Source organism: Colias philodice, chromosome 16, assembly GCF_061535455.1.
Source record: "Colias philodice isolate Cphi_HAF_F1 chromosome 16, ilColPhil1 Martin Lab GWU primary, whole genome shotgun sequence".
In the NCBI taxonomy this organism is placed as follows: Eukaryota; Metazoa; Arthropoda; class Insecta; order Lepidoptera; family Pieridae; genus Colias; species Colias philodice.
In genome coordinates this window covers 3,177,463-3,195,829 of record NC_143101.1, presented here as the reverse complement: position 1 = coordinate 3,195,829, position 18,367 = coordinate 3,177,463, and the positions used below count along the sequence as shown (strand labels likewise).

Here is an 18,367-nt window from a genome sequence, read left to right as displayed (position 1 = left end):
TTTTTCGTATTTTCGGAGTTATGACGTTTTTTTTCAATTTTTCTGCTATCGCCGAGTACGATGATATTTTCACTCATGGTGACGTCAATTATTGCGGAATATGCTTGATTTTTTTTTGTGATAAGCTGAAAGATAGGCCAGTTCAGTATGGTAACATTTACTATCGTTAGATCTTTGAATGGAATAAAAAAAATAACTAATTGCCAAGAAAGATAAAATTACCCAGTATGTTCACCACTTCAAGGGCCCGTAAAAAAAAAATCACATAAAAAAAGTTTTCCGTTTGGCTTTTAAAAACTTGCTCTATCTATCAGGTAGCTACCCTGAAAATTTCATTTTATTATTCAGAAGGCTTCAATCGAAAAATTGAAATCTAAATGAGGTAAGTGAAAAAATTGAATTAACATGATGATTAATAAAAACAAATTAAAACCAATAACAAGGTGTTTAATTACCAGAAATTTTTAAAATAACCCCTCTGTTGCTCAGTGCAAGTGCGACATCACCGTAAAAAGTTGTCTTTTAAATGTCTGAATGCCCTTTTATCATTTTTAATGGTTTCTTCTGCTACTATGAATTTCGGGGTTATTTCGTCCAAATTGTGGCAGTCTCTCGTCTATGTAGTATCCCCACGGAAAAAAATTAATAGGGTTTATGTCCGGGGACCGTGGAGGCCAGGCTAAAGGGCAAAGATACCCTGAAAGATGGATTGGTCGTTGCAGCCTGCGCATGCACCGGTGACGCCTGCCTTAAATCCTTGCCTCCACGGTCCCTCGACCTAAACCCCATTAAATTGTTTCAATGGGGATACTAAAAAGACCTCGGCTACTTGAAAGAAGGCCACAATTTGGACGAAATAACCCCGAAATTCATAGTAGCAGAAGAAACCATTAAAAATGATAAAAGGGCATTCAGACGTTTAAAAGACAACTTTTTAAGGTGATGTCGCACTTGCATTGAGCAACAGAGGGGTTATTTTAAAAATTTCTGGTAATTAAACACCTATTTATTGGTTTTAATGATCATCGTGTTAATAAAATTTTTGCACTTACCATATTAGATTTCAATTTTTCGATTGAAGCCTTCTGAATAATAAAATTAAATTTTTAGGGTAGCTACCTGATAGATAGAGCAAGTTTTTAAAAGCCAAATGGAAAACTTTTTTTATGTGATTTTATTTTTTTAGGGGCCCTTGAAGTTTTGAACATACTGGATAATTTTATCTTTCTTGGCATTTAACTCTTTTTTTTATTCCATTCGAAGATCTAACGATAATAAATGTTACCATACTGAATTGACCTATCTTTCAGCTTAGCACACAAAAAAAATCAAGCATCTAGCGCAATAATTCACGTCACCATGAGTGAAAATATCATCGTACTCGGCGATAGCAGAAAAATTGAAAAAAAAACGTCATAACTCCGAAAATACGAAAAATCGCATAACATACATGGGGGTGATTCAGATAGCCCTCTAGGTCCTCTACCTTCCAACTTCCGTTCATCACTACTTTTTGGGACACCCTGTATAATCTGTCACTACAACTTTAAATTATAACGTTATATTTGTAACCTCTACAAATTCAATTCGTATTTGAACTCTTGAAAGTTTTAATTTAACAACACTTACCCTTTGAAGAAAGTAACTTGTCCGTGTGTTTGATCTCTCTATTTCTATTTAGATGACAAAATTGGTCTAAATTTGTTTTGGTGAATTACAAGAAATCGTAGACTATAATGTAAGAGCCTTTTTACCATGATTACCTACTTGGAATGAAAATATATAATTATTTAAATCAAAAACATCGATAAATATTATCTATGTTACTAGAATTAATGTCTAGGCCCTTTCTATTGGTGAAAGAACATATAATCATTATTATATGGCACCACATTCAAACAATAAAAACTTATTAATGTCCATGAAGTCTGATATAAAAAAAGACGGGTTGCACTCCGGGAGTGGCGGCAGAAGTGAAAACTTGATTATTTAACGTTGAGCATGTTTGATATCCATCCGTCTTACGCTTTTTCGATGGGGGTAACCGGCACCTTTAGAATAACAGTCTTATTATGGGTACGTTTTGTTGCGTTCACAAAATAATCTTACTTTTTTGGCACCGGGACCTTCTAAAACATATGAAAACCAATTGCAACAAGACTGTTTCGAGCGGTTTCGAGACGTCAATCGAAAAATTGGAACCGGCACGCTCTCTTTGACATTTAGCATTCTTGTTATAATGTCAATAATGACAGTTTTAAGCAATTTTAGTGAAGTTGTAAATATGGAACTTTTATAACATTATTTTGAATATTATTAAAAGAATACACATCAAATTTAAGTGAAACGTATGTAGTTGGAAATCTATTTAATAAATGAAGCTTTTAAAGAAGATAATACATTTATTATATTAAAAAAATGCAAAATTAACATAACTACATCGGGTTGTTCCAAGAAAAGGCTTCAAACCTTTTGATTTAAGAAGAATCGTGTAAATAATTTATTATTGCGAAGCGCGCAATCATCACGAGTCTCTATGAGATATGGGGGCAGCATATGAACAATCTTAAAATACAATTATAACCTACAGATTTATCTGTGTAAGATAAAAGTAATGTAAGTACCATACCCAATGCAAATCTTAAGAGTATATTTAAAAATACGTTTGTTTATGTACACATTCTCCACTTGTTATTTCTCTATATAATAAAATGCAACCCTACTTATTCTCTAAACATAAATTTTATCTAATGCCTTCTTAATGTAAATCTATAAAAGATTGTTTATTATTTCTTCTTGATTCAATATATTTTATCATGTTATATTATTTATATAATAAAACACTTAAAAGTAAATCTACACTCAAATGCACTACCCATATTATACTTATGTTAGGGATCTCATTTAATTTTGAGAAGTAATACCATTATTTATTTCCAGGTTCTACAATCAATTCCGAGCACTAGGGATAAGATTACCCAGCGTAACCACATGGAAGCATTGATAGTATTCAAGAAACTATAAAGTGCCAGCGCAACATGAATATATTTTTTTCAATAGGAAGCAATATCATACTTTAAATGTATTAGTGCAATTAAAAACATATTTTATAAATCCAAAATCTTTATTTAGTCCTTTTTATTTATTCATTGACAAAACATTTGCTCCTTTACTTCTCTTGATAACATTTATATATATATAAAAATGCAATAAAACATGGAATTATTTGAAAATAGATTCAATTCTATTTTGATTAAATATTAATTAAAAACAATTAGGTATATTACTCAAATCCAAATTTGTAAGTAAATAGCATATTAAAAAGACCCTTGATTAAAAAAATAAAGTCTTATTTATAATACCAGCCTTTAAAACTTAAAATGCAATAAACAAAAACTTTATATTTACATCACAATGAATAATTCCTGCACTAATAGTTTAATGGTATTTATATTTTTATTTTAAATTTAAATCAATTATTGTATTTGCATAATATAGACTTATAGAGTAGATAAATAATTCAAAAACTTGCAGTACTTATGTATACTTTTAATTTCATTTTTACTTAAAATGAAAACAATGTAGGTACTAAATTAAGGTACAATTAAATTTTTACATTTTCTTTGAATATTTTAAGTGTAGACATGGTGGCGCCTCCCCCAACTTGAAGTTCTCACTACCACATGATCATCTCCCAAGCCGGTACTTCCTTGTTCAATGTTTGGGCAAGCCGGCAATCAACACAACTGTGAAAGATAAATTGGATTTAAACTGATTCTTTGTTGCTTTAAAATTTAATAAGTACATTTAATATGTTTACTTTTATTATTAAAGGGCTTGTCATGGTGTATGTAATTTAAGATGTTTTTTAAACAATGTCGGTATAGTTTGTTAAATAATAAATACTTTATTTGTTAATCATTTTTCAAGTATTTTAACATTTTAGTTGTTTATCTTGCAATTCTTAATATCGTATTAAAAAAAAAGTTAAATGTGTACAGTGTAGGTGTGTAATTCCTTACAAAACTGTTAATATAAGTAGCTTCTAACCAAACATAGATAGGTTTCCTTATAAATTAATATAAATATTTTCTTTTGACCAGCTGCTCTAGTTTTTGTGAACTCCCAAATCATTTGCACTTAAACTTTCAGCAGAGAATTCTATCAACTTCGTCTCATCATAACTTTTACCTCGTTGGGAGTTATTCATGTACCTATCTTTGTCTTTGTAATTTCGGGGTCAGGGAGCTTCGCGCACTCTGCACAATGTTCTGCTGTAAGTTAAATAAAAATTACTTCAATTAAGTAACAATAATCAAAACAGACGAAATCATGCAAAAACCAAAACTTTATTCGTAAAAATATATCTCTGTAGTCTGTTATCATAAATCGTCCTTACTCGTACTTTAACTTACCTTGCTATTTCAATATTGCTTTTTCGCACTTTCCCATTTATCCAAAGATGAGATTCACTTATTTAAGTTTAAGTTTATCTGAAATTTTAGATAATAAAAAAAAACGATCGATTTTATTATCTAAATGAGGACAGTGACATGACATTTTGATTTTTGACGTTTAATGTTCGATACAAATCATTACGACTTGGCCTAAAAGCCTCGTAGCCAAGCCATTAATCTTAAAAAAATAGACAAAACTTCGGAATTCATTCGCTCTTTGGACATTGTAGGCAATCGTATAGTAATCATGTTGAAAAGGCTCCCGGTAACAAAATAAAGTAAGATTATTTTGTGAACTCAACAAAACAAGGTTGTTATTATAAAAATGGCGGTGATTGAAAATTAAACGTCAAAAATCCAAATGTCATAATCACTGTCCTCGTATTTTTATCTAACATTTGGATAAATCAAATTGAAAAATTGCGAAAGATAAGTAATATGCATTAAAGAATGCATGAAAGAGGCATGAAAGAGCAATTGAAATAGCAAGGTAAGATAATATACGAGTAATAAATATATCTAAAACATTGGACGATTTATGATAACACAGATATATTTTTACGAATAAAGTATTGGTTTTTGCATGATTTCGTCTGTTTTGATTATTGTTAATTGAAGTAATTTTTATTTAACTTGCAGCAGAACATTGTGCAGAGTGCGCGAAGCTCCTTGACCCTGAAGTTACAAAGACAAAGGTACATAAATAACTCCCAACGAGTTAAAAGTTATGCTGAGACGAAGTTGATAGAATTCTCTGAAAGTATAAGTGCAAATGATTTGGGAGTTCACAAAAACTAGAGCAGCTGGTCAAAAGTAAATATTTATATTAATTTATAAGCAAACCTATCTATGTTTGGTTAGAAGCTACTTATATTAAAAGTTTTCTAAGGCATTGTACCTACACATTTAAGTTTTTTTAATACAATATTAAGAATTGCAAGATAAACAACTAAAACGTTGAAATACTTGAAAAATTATTAACAAATAAGGTATTTAACAAACCATACCGACATTGTTTAAAAAACTTCTTTTTAGACGTTTACATACACCATGACAAGCCCTTTAATAATAAAAGTAAATATATTAAATGTACTTATTAAATTTTAAAGCAACAAAGAATCAGTTTAAGTCCAATTTATCTTTCACAGTTGTGTTGATTGCCGGCTTGCCCAAACATTGAACAAGGAAGTACCGGCTTGGGAGATGATCATGTGGTAGTGAGAACTTCAAGTTGGGGGAGGCGCCACCATGTCTACACTTAAAATATTCATATTTGTATCATACATCTGAAAATGTAAAAATTTAATTGTACCTTAATATAGTACCTACATTGTTTTCATTTTAAGTTTAATAAAAATGAAATTAAAAGTACACATAAGTACTGCAAGTTTTTAAATTATTTATCTTCTCTTTATTATGCAAATACAATAATTGATTTAAATTTAAAATAAAAATATAAATACCATTAATCTATTAGTGTAGGAATTATTCATTGTGATGTAAATATAAAGTTTTTGTTTATTGCATTTTAAGTTTTAAAGGCTGGTACTATAAATAAAACTTAATTTTTTTTAATCAAGGGTGTTTTTAATATGCTATTTACTTACAAATTTGGATTTGAGTTATATAATATATCTACCTAATTGTTTTTAATAAATATTTAAGCTAAATAGAATTGAATCTAATTTCGAATACTTCCATGTTTTATCACTTTTTTTTATATAAATGATATCAAGAGAAGTAAAGGAGCAAATGATTTGTCAATAAATAAATAAAAAGGACTAAATAAAGATTTTGGATTTATAAATGTTTTTTATTGCACTTAAACATTTAAAGTATGATATTGCTTCCTATTGAAAAAAATATATTCATGTTGCGCTGGCACTATGGCTTCTTGAATACTATCAATGCTTCCATGTGGTTACTCTGGGTAATCTTATTCCTAGTGCTCGGAATTGATTGTAGAATCTGGAAATAAATAATGGTTTTATTTCTCAAAATGAAATGAGATCCTTAACAACAGATTACATAAGTATAATATGGGTAGTGTATTTGAGTGTAGATTTACTTTTATAGTCTTATATTCTATATAGGTAAATAATAACATGATAAAATATATTGAATCATGAAGAAATAATAAACAATCTTTTATAGATTTACATTAAGTATTAGATAAAATTTATGTTTAGGGAATAAGTACAATGCATTTTATTATACAGAGAAATAACAAGTGGAGAATGTGTACTTATACAGACGTATTTTTAAATAGATTTGCATTGGGTATGGTACTTACATTATATGGTACTTACACAGATAAATCTGTAGGTTATATTGTATTTTCAAATTGTTCATATGATGCCCCCATATCTCATAGGGACTCGTGATGATTACGCACTTATTTACTATTTAGGTACACGATTCTTCTTAAATCAAAAGGTTTGAAGCCTTTTCTTCGAACAAGCCGATGTAAAGTTCTATTATTATCTGATAACTGTCAAATTGTCAAATAGATCGCAGTTCGCACCGGTCCCAATAATTGAGTGAACTATTACGAGTGACGTCATCAAAATTGCTACAAAAACAAAATCAGTTTAACGCTGCAACAAGCTTGCGTTAAGGGTGTCACGGTACGAAAAGACATAGTAATGTTATAATAAGCTTGCTATAAGAGATGCCGGTTACCCCCCAGGTCACGTGTCCTGATGTGAGTTTAAGATGTTATACCCATTACAGAAAAGTGCTCAACGCCGCTAAAGAAGTTTTCACTTCAAAATTCATTTTATTAGCCAAACTACTATCTATTTTCTCTTATTTAAAGTGGCTGTAAAACACAATACAAATTACAAGATTAGCTATCTAATGGCCACTAAGTTTTGGGCTCTAACCCACGGGCACGTTTCGATATAATGAAAGGATAGTTAATTTGATTTTCACAGTCAATATTCTACGGCGTACTTCCTAAGGGTCCAAACCTCAATCTAATGTCAGTTGAACCAGAAATTAACATCTCACTGAACACTTGTGACGTCAGTTTTGGACCATATTATGAGTTTACACATTTGAGATTTGACCCACCATATTATAGCCACAGATTATATAATACTACGGTTATAACTAAGCTTCTAGATATACCTCATACTTCGTGGTATAATTAAGGGTATGAAGTATACCTTTCAAGATTCGTTAATTCAAGGAGGTCCTTGTGGGGAGGCTTAAAAGGTCAAGTTTCATTACGCCTCAGACTGGTGCATGGCTGATCACGTACTTTCTCAATTCTCATGAGAAAAATCGATCACAGTAATAAAGTTAAACATTTTATAAATACATTTGCATATTGTAGAGAATATAGAACTTCAATCCACTTTAAATTTAAACATGATTAAGAGCTGAACCATAATATTGTCACCACACGAGTTGTTGAGGATTAGTGCTACTTCTATTTTAAGTCAAAACGCATGATTAATTATGGTCAATAGCTAAGTTTAATTTTAATACATATAAAACAAAGTCGTCCGATACGTCTATCTGTCTGCATGTTTTAATAGTAATACTACTGCAAGGATTTGCATTCTGTTTTCACCAACGAATAGTGTGGTTCTCGAAACAGAGGAAGATATTTGTTGAATTTTAGTTTAGTCGGACGAAGCCGCGGGCGGAATGCTTGTAAAATATAATTATTGCTCTATTTCAAAGTTAAGGAATAATTAAACGTACACACGTTACATTTTCTTATACTTTGTTCCAATTTGTCACAAATTAGTAACCTTATTAAATTTAATTGTCCATATAACCCGAAGATCAGACTGTAACCAATCAGCAACTGCTCTTTAACCCAGAGAATTATAATTAATTATTTCACAGAATATGTGATGGCATGTTAGAGGAAGTTATTAGGAAACTAATCAGTCAAGAAGTCAACACAATAACAAAGTGATTAACTTGTCAGAAAAAGTACCAGCTGCTGTACCAACATATGTATATGTATAATGATATATTTTGTACTAATGAGAAAATGGATTTATTATTTACATACATATAAATAAAGCTTAAGCTTATAGTGTCTATAGTTTTAAATGAACGATGTATTATCAAGTGTTATGTATATTATAGTACATTGGCATTACCTTATTCTCTGTCTATGTCTATCATTTTCTATTTTTTCAGGATATTTAATGGAAAGGCAACAAATTTTTCACCAAAATATGTTATATTTTGAAATGACTTTTCCCTGGACGATAAAGAAAAAGTTGGTAGAGCACATTTAGGTGACCTTTTATCTCATTTAACATACCTACTAGTAGATAGACATGTCATCATTAAAATATAATTTTAATGCAAAAGTTAAATAAATACTGACAAATTTTATCACGCTACGCAGGTTTATTTTCAACGTAAACTATGTATTTACGCATTCGATATTGAAATCGAATATCTTCAATCGTAAGCTCCTACGCATTATTCTTTACCCTCATTTACCATACTAACTTTCGTCCTTTCAAAGGCATATAAGGTTTTAAATCCGAACTTTTAATAGTTATTCCGTTAGTAGGTACAGAGAAAGACTTAATAAGTCGAATCGTTTTATTTAAATATCAACTAAAGATTTTCTATTAAATATACAACAAACCATGCATTTATAGAGAGATTATCTTAGCTTTGGTAAGTACTTACTAACTTAGTTATAGTAGTTTCAATAATGCATTTAACAGTTTCACTAGTGAAAAAAGCTAGCTAAAAATAATGCTACTAACAATATCCAAGTATTCAGCAAAATTGACGTCATTAAATCTAAGAACAAAAGGCAGATCAGAAAAGATTATATATTGTTTGCAGGCTCGTCTTGTTTTGGAACATCCCCGGGGTCATTTGTTTTTCTTAAATAATCTTAACATGACATTTGTTAGTCCGTCTAGAGTATAATTTTCTATTACTTGCTTGAAACAACATTATGTACCTAATTATTTACAGTTATATCTATATGAAAGCTATAGTTTCAAATTACAAAAAAAACGGATTCCGTGGGATACATTTACGGATAAACTTTTTTGGGATACGAAGCAAATATACAATTTTAATTGAGTTTATCCACTCGTATAGGTATAGGTATAGAATAAACGTTTATTTATTCCTTAGGTGTAGGTATATTATCAAGTGTAAATGTATTTATGTTTAATCCTGAAAAAATCGGAAAATAAACCTTAATTGAGAAAGCGATGATACACCAAAAGGTAAAATCCCTTCTCAGAATTTCTTCATCCCTTTGTTAATTAAATGAAACGTTCGTATCCATTGCTCAATTTATTTATTTAATGTTCATTAAATGATAACTTCGATGTATATGAACATTTTTGCTTTCAGAGCGTGTACATGACAATAACAAATCAATATGTATAAGGAAAGACAGAAAGTGGGATACATATATTATATCATATCAAGTGTCCTTGTATATATAAAAATATTTTTAACAGCAATTCATTAGAGTGTTTTCACGTGTGTATTTGTTGTATAGATTTTGTTCGTTTTTTACAGGCATTTTTAAAGTATAAATCAAAAACATTGCTAATCGAAACTATAAATGGGGAACGGTTATAAAAATGGAAATATTTTACCAACGAAAATATTTTTATATTTTTCAACAAAATTTTTTTTTTTCGCATTCATTTAACCTCTTTATTCTTTAATATATGTTTATGTAAAGCGGCTAAAAGAGAACCAACTTTTAATATATACTTTTAAAAATCATTTATTTATGTTACTAAGCTTTTAAGACTTCTTGAAGCGACACATGAAATAATAACGATCAAACAAACTTTTACATCTACTAAATCATGTAATACTTAAATAATTTTCTTACAAAATAACAATGAAACTTTTGGGACGCAAGAATCACACCGTCCCAGCCTTTATACTTACGGGTTTTTATAAAAAATACGAATGTAGTATATAAAATTCCGAGATCGTCAAAGCCAACGGACAAAGGTTATGAATTCTTCAATACGTACGTCTCGAAGCTTCCAAAGTAAACCCGGTATATTCTATACGATTCTTCCTCATATATTACAAAAAAGGTTGCCAGCTTTCCGTATATATCGTCAACAATTTCTTCCTAACCTAATCCCTATGTGGTAACCTATTCGTGAAAATGGAATATATTATATACAAAAACAAACTTTGTTGATGCTGTATTAAATTACATGCCTTATTAATTATTCATTCTTGTTAGTAGGAGAAATTTAAAATTTAAATTTCAGCTCGTTAATTTTCCAACTTAAATAAGCCTAGGTATAACTAGTTCGGATATTTTCACTAATAATACCAGACATGAAGTAAGTAAGCAAGTATTAGTAAATGTTGGAATTTTTTTATGTTACATAATTAAGTCCATGTACCTATAATTTGTAAAAAAAATATACTAAAATCAAGTAGGTAGGTAATACAGTAATTTTCGTTAGGAATTTTTAAACGCTAAAGGGAAAGAGTCAATCTCGGTTTAAATTGAAAAAAAATACGACCGTTTTTGACAACGTCAATTAAAAAAAAATACGTTTCGAATTTAGAATTTTCGTCACTTTTTGAACGTCGCGTCGGATAAAAAAGGCATCACGTTTTGTGTCTTGCATGAAAGGGATCGGAAACGTTTCCTTTTGTTATCGTTTCCTGATCAAAAAGTCCATTTCTGGTCGATTATGTGTTAAAAATATATTTGGAACTATCTGCTGCTTTCGAGTACATATATATGTTACAAAGACTATTTATATTCGTGTTTGAGTCGCTGGTGGTTATAAGAGTATAAATGGGTAAGTATTGAAAAATATTTTTTTTTTCAAAATGGTAAATTAATTTTAGGCCGTGTTACCTTGTACAGAAAATCAATCAAACGCAAACAAAAGCTGCCTAGAAACCAATTTATCTATACTAATACATATTACAAAGCTGAAGAGTTTGTTTGTTTGAACGCGCTAATCTCAGGAACTACTGGTCCAATTTGAAAAATTCTTTCGGTTTAAGATAGCCCATTTATCGAGGAAGGCTATATATTATCACGCTAAGACCAACAGGAACGAAGCAATGCGGGTGAAACCGCACGGAACAGCTAGTCTCTAATAAAATGGTGTCAAGTAGGTAAACAAACGTGCTAAATCGCATTCGAATTTTGATTTTTTATGACATAAAAAAATTCATATCTAGAATTTTTACACAAAACATCGATTCTTACCGATTAAAATCTGTTATAATTACATTTCGTCCTGTATTGCATCGACGAGTCAATTATAAAAATGGAATTTAACGATTTAACTATTGTCAATAATTGTCATATTATGTCAGACAACTAGAAGATTCTCGGACTTACGTGACTAGAGTAATAGTTATTTACACACAAAGCTAATTCGTTGCTTTGTAGATATAACGGAAGATTACACATTATAAAAAATAGATAAGTAATGGTATTTTTAATACACACGAATAATCCTTACGAAGACAGAGGAGAGAAAAAAAAAGACAATTTTAACTTTTCCGTCGAAAACACTGTAAAATTGGCGCAATTAAATCAATATCATTTAAATCGATCCCAAATTCCGGGCACTTGATGCCGTATTTAATTTATTACGCGAGTGAGGTTCCGCTTTGTTCAGTACACAATGATTCCATTAACTTGAAAACTCTTGTACTATCGGCTGTAATTTCCAATCCCTTAACCATTTAGCGATACCATTATGTAGATATTACGAAAATTTGCCGGTGTAACGAAATGGTATGCTAATGAATTCGGAAACGGTTTTAAGATTTCCAAGTTTTATATTTTCAATTAACAGGATCTGCTTCAATTTTTATTACCTGTTTAATTATGGTTATATAGTTGAATAATGAAAAAGGAAAAATGGGATGTCAAGGTAATTCACAGATTTATTAATAGTTATTGTAGTTCAGTAACTATAGAAATTCAAAAAAAAAATAAAGAAAAAGAGCCAAACATACTTTATAATCCTAAGTGCCTGAATAAAATTGTAAAAACATAATGTATTATATTTGAGCCTAACCTTTGACATTTAATTAACCTATTTAACGATAAATAGCAGAGAATAGAATAGTAATAGCACAGACATAGCACAGATAATATAATATCTAATAGGTACTGACATCAAAAGCATCCAGGTTATGAACAGATTAAAGGTATTAAGTTTTATGTAGGTAGTACCTACATATTAATTATTCATACTATAATTTTAATTTAATTATTTCCTGTAGGATATCAATATGTGATAACTCGAGATGTAGATTCTTTCTACCTTTAACAAGTTAATAAGTAGATAAGTTAGCAAACAATCTGATACAAATATACCTACATGCTGAAAAATAGTTAGAAATTGTATTAGGCGATTATCACACTGCCACGCACCACGCTGCATGTTGCGTGACTGCGTGTTTAACGTTACTTGTAAGTATCTCCGTTTGTATAGAAAACACGCACAGTCCATCACACTGAAAATGTAACCACGCGCGTACATGCGGATCACGCGCATACACGCGGAGAAACATGCATCCCCGCGCGTAGGTGCGGGGCGAGACGCAAGGTATGGCACACCGAATCCCGCAGTGCCGCGCGTCGTGATGCTCAGTTTCAGTATTGTACGACCACCACAGAGAACGGCGAATGAATGAGAGCCGCCGTGTGTGAATCTACAAACGCACCTACGCGCGTGAGTGCGCAAAAAACCCACACGATGATGCAGATCTGCACTCCTGCAGGAACGCGCGTAGGTGCTTCGACATGCAACATGCAGCGTGATGCGGGGCAGTGTGAGGATCGCCTTACGCAAACATAATATTTAAACGACAAACTTAATTTACTCATGACATGCAGGATGTCCGTCAGATTTAATATCTGTCACATTTCCCGCCAAAATAAAAGTCATTTCCATGAAAAGTTAAGCCAAGTTAAAAGTTTGTTAATTCTTCGGCACAACACTTCAGCGTTCTGGTTTTCCGTGATTCCATTACCCAAATCTGTTGTGGGCGAAATGAGAATTTTTATCGACCATTTAGTTATTAGCAGTTAGATTGAAATCGTGGGTGTAAAGAAGTTAAAGGAAACTCTCGATTAGATGGCATCTGTTTTTAAACCTATTTTTAATATTTACTTGTAAAGCCCCTTTGTTTATACTTCATTTTGTTTACCTTGTTTTTTAAAATAAATCAGTTAACTGAAATAAATATAACTTGTTTTTGCTCACTTTTTGAATCTTACTTTATTTTAAGGCTTTTCATAGAAGTAATTTTGGTTTTATTAATAATTTATTGAAGAACATGCTAAAGATAAGAAGAATGCGATAGACGATTATGAACTCTGCAGTTATATTGGAGCCACTAAACTGTGAAAAAAACAACAAATTATAAAAAAATAAACTGGGATAGAAAGAAGAAGAAGAAGTTCATTATTTCATGGTAATATTTTGATCCAACTGCCTTAGGATACTGCATAGTAATCCTCAAAGTTATGTTATAAAATATTGTAATTTACGATGAAAAATATGTTTAACCCGTTTATTGTTTATAGAATACATAATATAAGATCTGAACTAAATTAGTTGGGTGTTTGTCGTGTAAGTTATTTTAGATGTTATTTCAATTTCAATTCGTTTTCAGTGTTGTAGCACCCCTAGTGACATTTAGAATTAGTTTGGATAAACGAGTAAATAACATTTACATGATTCGATATAACCTAATATTATTATACCAAAAACTTTCTTCATATCAAATATAAGTATCAAACAAAATATATCCGTATCCCAGTAAACACTTTTTATTAATAAACAGACGTTGAAGATGGACAACAGATAAAGAAACTGTCTCATTTATTTAATCTTATTTAGCATGCCAAACACAATGCCAAATAAAATATACTTCAAATAACCAAAGAGAAATATATTTAGAGAAAATATAAATGTCTTTCATTTTTGTATCGAGTGTTTCACAGTGGACATTAATTGGCTCTTACGTCCACGGTTTTATTAAGCTTTGAAATTGTATTGCACAATACAATTTGCGATACTTTGATCCAATTAATTATTAGATAGCTTTTAAGTTGATTAAAACGCACAATTCTTTGACTTTTATGAGTTACATGCACGTTGAAAAGATCTTTGAAGAAATATTATTTAAAAATAAGTTGTGAGTGGTAGAAAAAATATTTTAATTTTTTCGGTAATATTTTAATTTTAATTACATCTTTTATATGCTTAGGTTTATAGTGAATAGAACAAGTTCCCTTTTTTGACAAAAAGAAGAACAACTACCTAAGTACGTCTTCGTTATAATTTTTTACTCTGTAATTCCTAAAATCATGTAGAATCAAATTTCTAAGAGAACACACTGTATAAGAACCTATAACAAGTAGGTAAGCTCAGCTTCAAAACTACATATCATGTATGTATCCTCAGTTAATGTAACAAGTAGGTACATTGCATACATACCTTAGTAGCAGAGCCCGTGGGAGATCGTCCTTCACCGATCTGATAACTTTTTGATACACAGAATATGCCTAGGTATGTTTTTATTTCACCTATTTTGACTTACCACCTGTTTACACCTGCTTGCCAGGTAGTTATACACTCAAAGTCAAATAAATTTCATTTGGTTATCAAAAGTATGAAGGTGATGAAAAAAATCGATAAAAGTTAATTTAATTAAAAATAGCCATGACCACTTTTCGATAGGCAAGCAATTATAGGCATATTTGTAATTGTTTATAAAAAATATTTAATAAAAAATACGTCTCATCTGGTTATCAGATCGGTGAAGGACGATCTCCCACGGGCTCTTAGACCACCTCTATTAGGTTCTGTGATATGTACCTACATATTAAATGAATAGCCATGTTTTAACTTTATAAAAACACTAACCACGTCAAAGGATACTTTCTAAAATTTTACTTTACTATGATTGAAATATAGCACTTTACATAACTATTCCAATTGTAACAATCAAAAGTTATAATTAAATTTTCTACTTAAACATAAATGTCGTATAGATTCCTAAAATACTGAGAATTTCCCTTAAATTGAAGAGCATCGAATTTATCTAAAAGCTGTTTTAAAGGCCGCTTTGTAATAACTTTCAATTGATATAATGTATATCTGAAATTCATAACTTTTGTATAAATTACATCAACGCTACGTGTCAGTTCTGACCGATTAATGTAAACTACAGTAATCTAAATTCTCCGCATATTTAATAAATATAAACTAGATTATGTAATACCTAAAATATAGTAGGTACTTAATTATATCTAGTACCTAAAGGTAAAGTTGTCTATTTTTGTTATAAATAATTTATTACAGGTAGGTAAATGTGACTTGAACCCTCATTGGAACATAATGTCTGGATGTTCAAACTCTACACTGAACAAGTATCACTGTTGAAACATTGAATCAAAAGCTCTAGTTTATTTAATGTAGAATATCTTACGGTGCATTCACATCAAACGAGCGAATGCTCATTCTAACCCCACTTAGTCAAATTGTTTCAGTGTAAACAGGCGTAGAGCACTTTTGTTGTTCTTAGTTCGTTCGAAAAGATTCTACGCAATGTTCTTATACTGAACAACACAGAATACGAGTTTTCGTTTACACTAAGAGATCACGAAAGAATGCTCCTGCTCTAGCTCTACCTCTATGTTTGTTTGATGTTAATGCACCGTTATAACTGTGGTTATAACGCAATCTTTGTTTATCAATATTTTGTCGATTGTCACGTGGTTAGGTATTAGAATTCGGGCATGACACGCATAAAAATCGTAACTCTCTCGAATTTGCAAGCGTAAGCTATTACACTGTTCTTCAAAATGATCCATATCATTGGAAATGGATATAAGGAAACAGCTCACGTGGTTGTCAGTCGCATATAAACATCTAAATATCCGACAATCTGACGTGCCAGCGATCACGTTGTTCACTCGTGCTCCGAACAAACAATAAATTTAATTAAAAGGGTTGGATTATCCTTTCTGACCGGTAACTGTTGAAAACGGTTGTTCTTTCTACTGAAATAAGTGAAATTGTGCCTCACCAAGAATTTATAATATTTTGTAACCGCATTACAAATTACACAAATTATAATTTACAGCTAAAACTTGCATCTTTCTTTCGACTAAATATATTTTAAATCCTTTATTCATTTCATATTATTTTCCTAATATGCAGCTATGAATGTTAGGAAGAGATAGATAATGATATTTTCCTTATCTACTAAACGAGTTGACAAAAACTGCAAAATTATTAATGTACCTAAATAAATACATATTATTACGCTTAGGTATTACGATATCTACGTTTCTCATGCAAGACGGCGCTATACATACATAAGGTACAACTAATAACGGTATCATTTTATCGTAACTTAACAGATTATTTGTCTAAATAACAAAGCGAAATACACAGCAGAATTGTAAAGCTTTGTTTAAGCTTCATAAAACACACATTCAGCGTTCTAAATATCATCTCAGTTTAATTAAGCCGACGCTTTCATCTTCCATCAAGCAAACATTTTATTCTTGTTAGTGCATATTTCTTATTTTTCCCTTTAAATTATCCGTAACAAGTCATAGTGAATAAATAATACTATAGCGTACGAGCGGGTATCGTCGCACAATTATTTATAAATTGTAAATATTTTTTTTTACATAACATTCAATTACGAAATTATTTCAGTAATTCATTTTAAACAGACGCTGAAAATTTACTCTCTGCAGAGATTTAAGTCTCCCCATATATGAAGTAAATGAAACCCCATAATACGTGGCCATATAGGGATACCTATGTATCTACATAAAAACGCATTTTCAACAATAAATCAAATCGCTCAAGTATTTAATACAATCGTTTAGTATAATAGATCCACACAACATCATATATACCTAGTATAATAGACCACAATATAAAGTACAAATGCAATGTCTAAAAGCATTACGAATTTGAATATAAATAATTATAAGTAGACTGCTCATAGGTAATCGCTCTTTCATTATAGTATTTTCTGTATGACAACTGAAATTTAAAAATACATTCTAAACGTATATTTTTTCACACTCTATCCAATTTGAAACTGAACCAGCAAATTGTGAATTTAATTTAAACGACCTTGATAGAGATTGTACAGATTTATTATAGTATACGTAGTTACAAAAGTCTTCAATATTATCATCATATTTTAGTTTATTAAATCAAAATAGCATATCGAGCAACATAACAACGTAATTATTATAAGGTCTATTTATCATATTAATTAACTGTTTTGATGATAATGATTAGTCCGATGGTTTTTACTTAATTTGATTTTTTTTATTAGTGGATAAATCTTTGTCTAACTTTGAAAATAAATACTAATAAATTACTAAATTCTTTGAATCGCAAATAGGGTATACGATGATATTATGGACAAATAGCTGTGCCAATTGTTAAATGCGTAGCTTGCATTTTAAAAAATGTTCACGAAGTTGCATTTTATTTTAAATGACCGCATCAGTATATTAATATTCAGCAAAAAAATACATATGTAGTTTTATCTTTTTATAAAATGTAGGTCATATGAAAGTTAAAACATATTATTTTATTATTAAGAATTAAACCTTGCATTAGAGCGCTTATACAAAACAAATTTTCAGTGCCATAATTGTGTTTTAAATAATTCTTAAACTTATTATAAAAACACGAATCTGCATAAAAACTTTAAAAACAATAATTCATTGAAATGTCCTGGAAAAACTTTTCAAACTCACCAAAAAGTTTTGACATCCGCATAAAAAGTTCACACACACAATCACTTCACTTTAGTTTTTTTTTTCAGCACAGAGTATACAATCCTGTTGAAATTTCGAATTTGGTATCGAAGCGTTTGGATGAGACGCGCGTAGC

At 30.4% G+C, this 18,367-nt stretch overlaps 1 protein-coding gene and 1 long non-coding RNA gene across 2 annotated transcripts in view; one reads left to right on the top strand and one right to left on the bottom strand.

Annotated features, from left to right (window-relative positions):
- Window positions 1-6,646, top strand: part of LOC149481526 (uncharacterized) — a 125,491-nt gene extending 118,845 nt beyond the window's left edge. The window contains exons 2-4 of the long non-coding RNA XR_016316867.1: window positions 3,599-4,947; window positions 5,097-5,270; window positions 5,606-6,646. This is a non-coding gene — a long non-coding RNA (uncharacterized LOC149481526). The remainder of the gene's footprint in view (window positions 1-3,598; window positions 4,948-5,096; window positions 5,271-5,605) is intronic.
- Window positions 1-18,367, bottom strand: part of LOC149481525 (gonadotropin-releasing hormone receptor-like) — a 100,535-nt gene extending 82,168 nt beyond the window's left edge. Inside the window, exon 1 of the mRNA XM_089705362.1 lies at window positions 18,232-18,367. The gene's annotated coding sequence lies outside the window, so the exon portion shown is untranslated. The remainder of the gene's footprint in view (window positions 1-18,231) is intronic.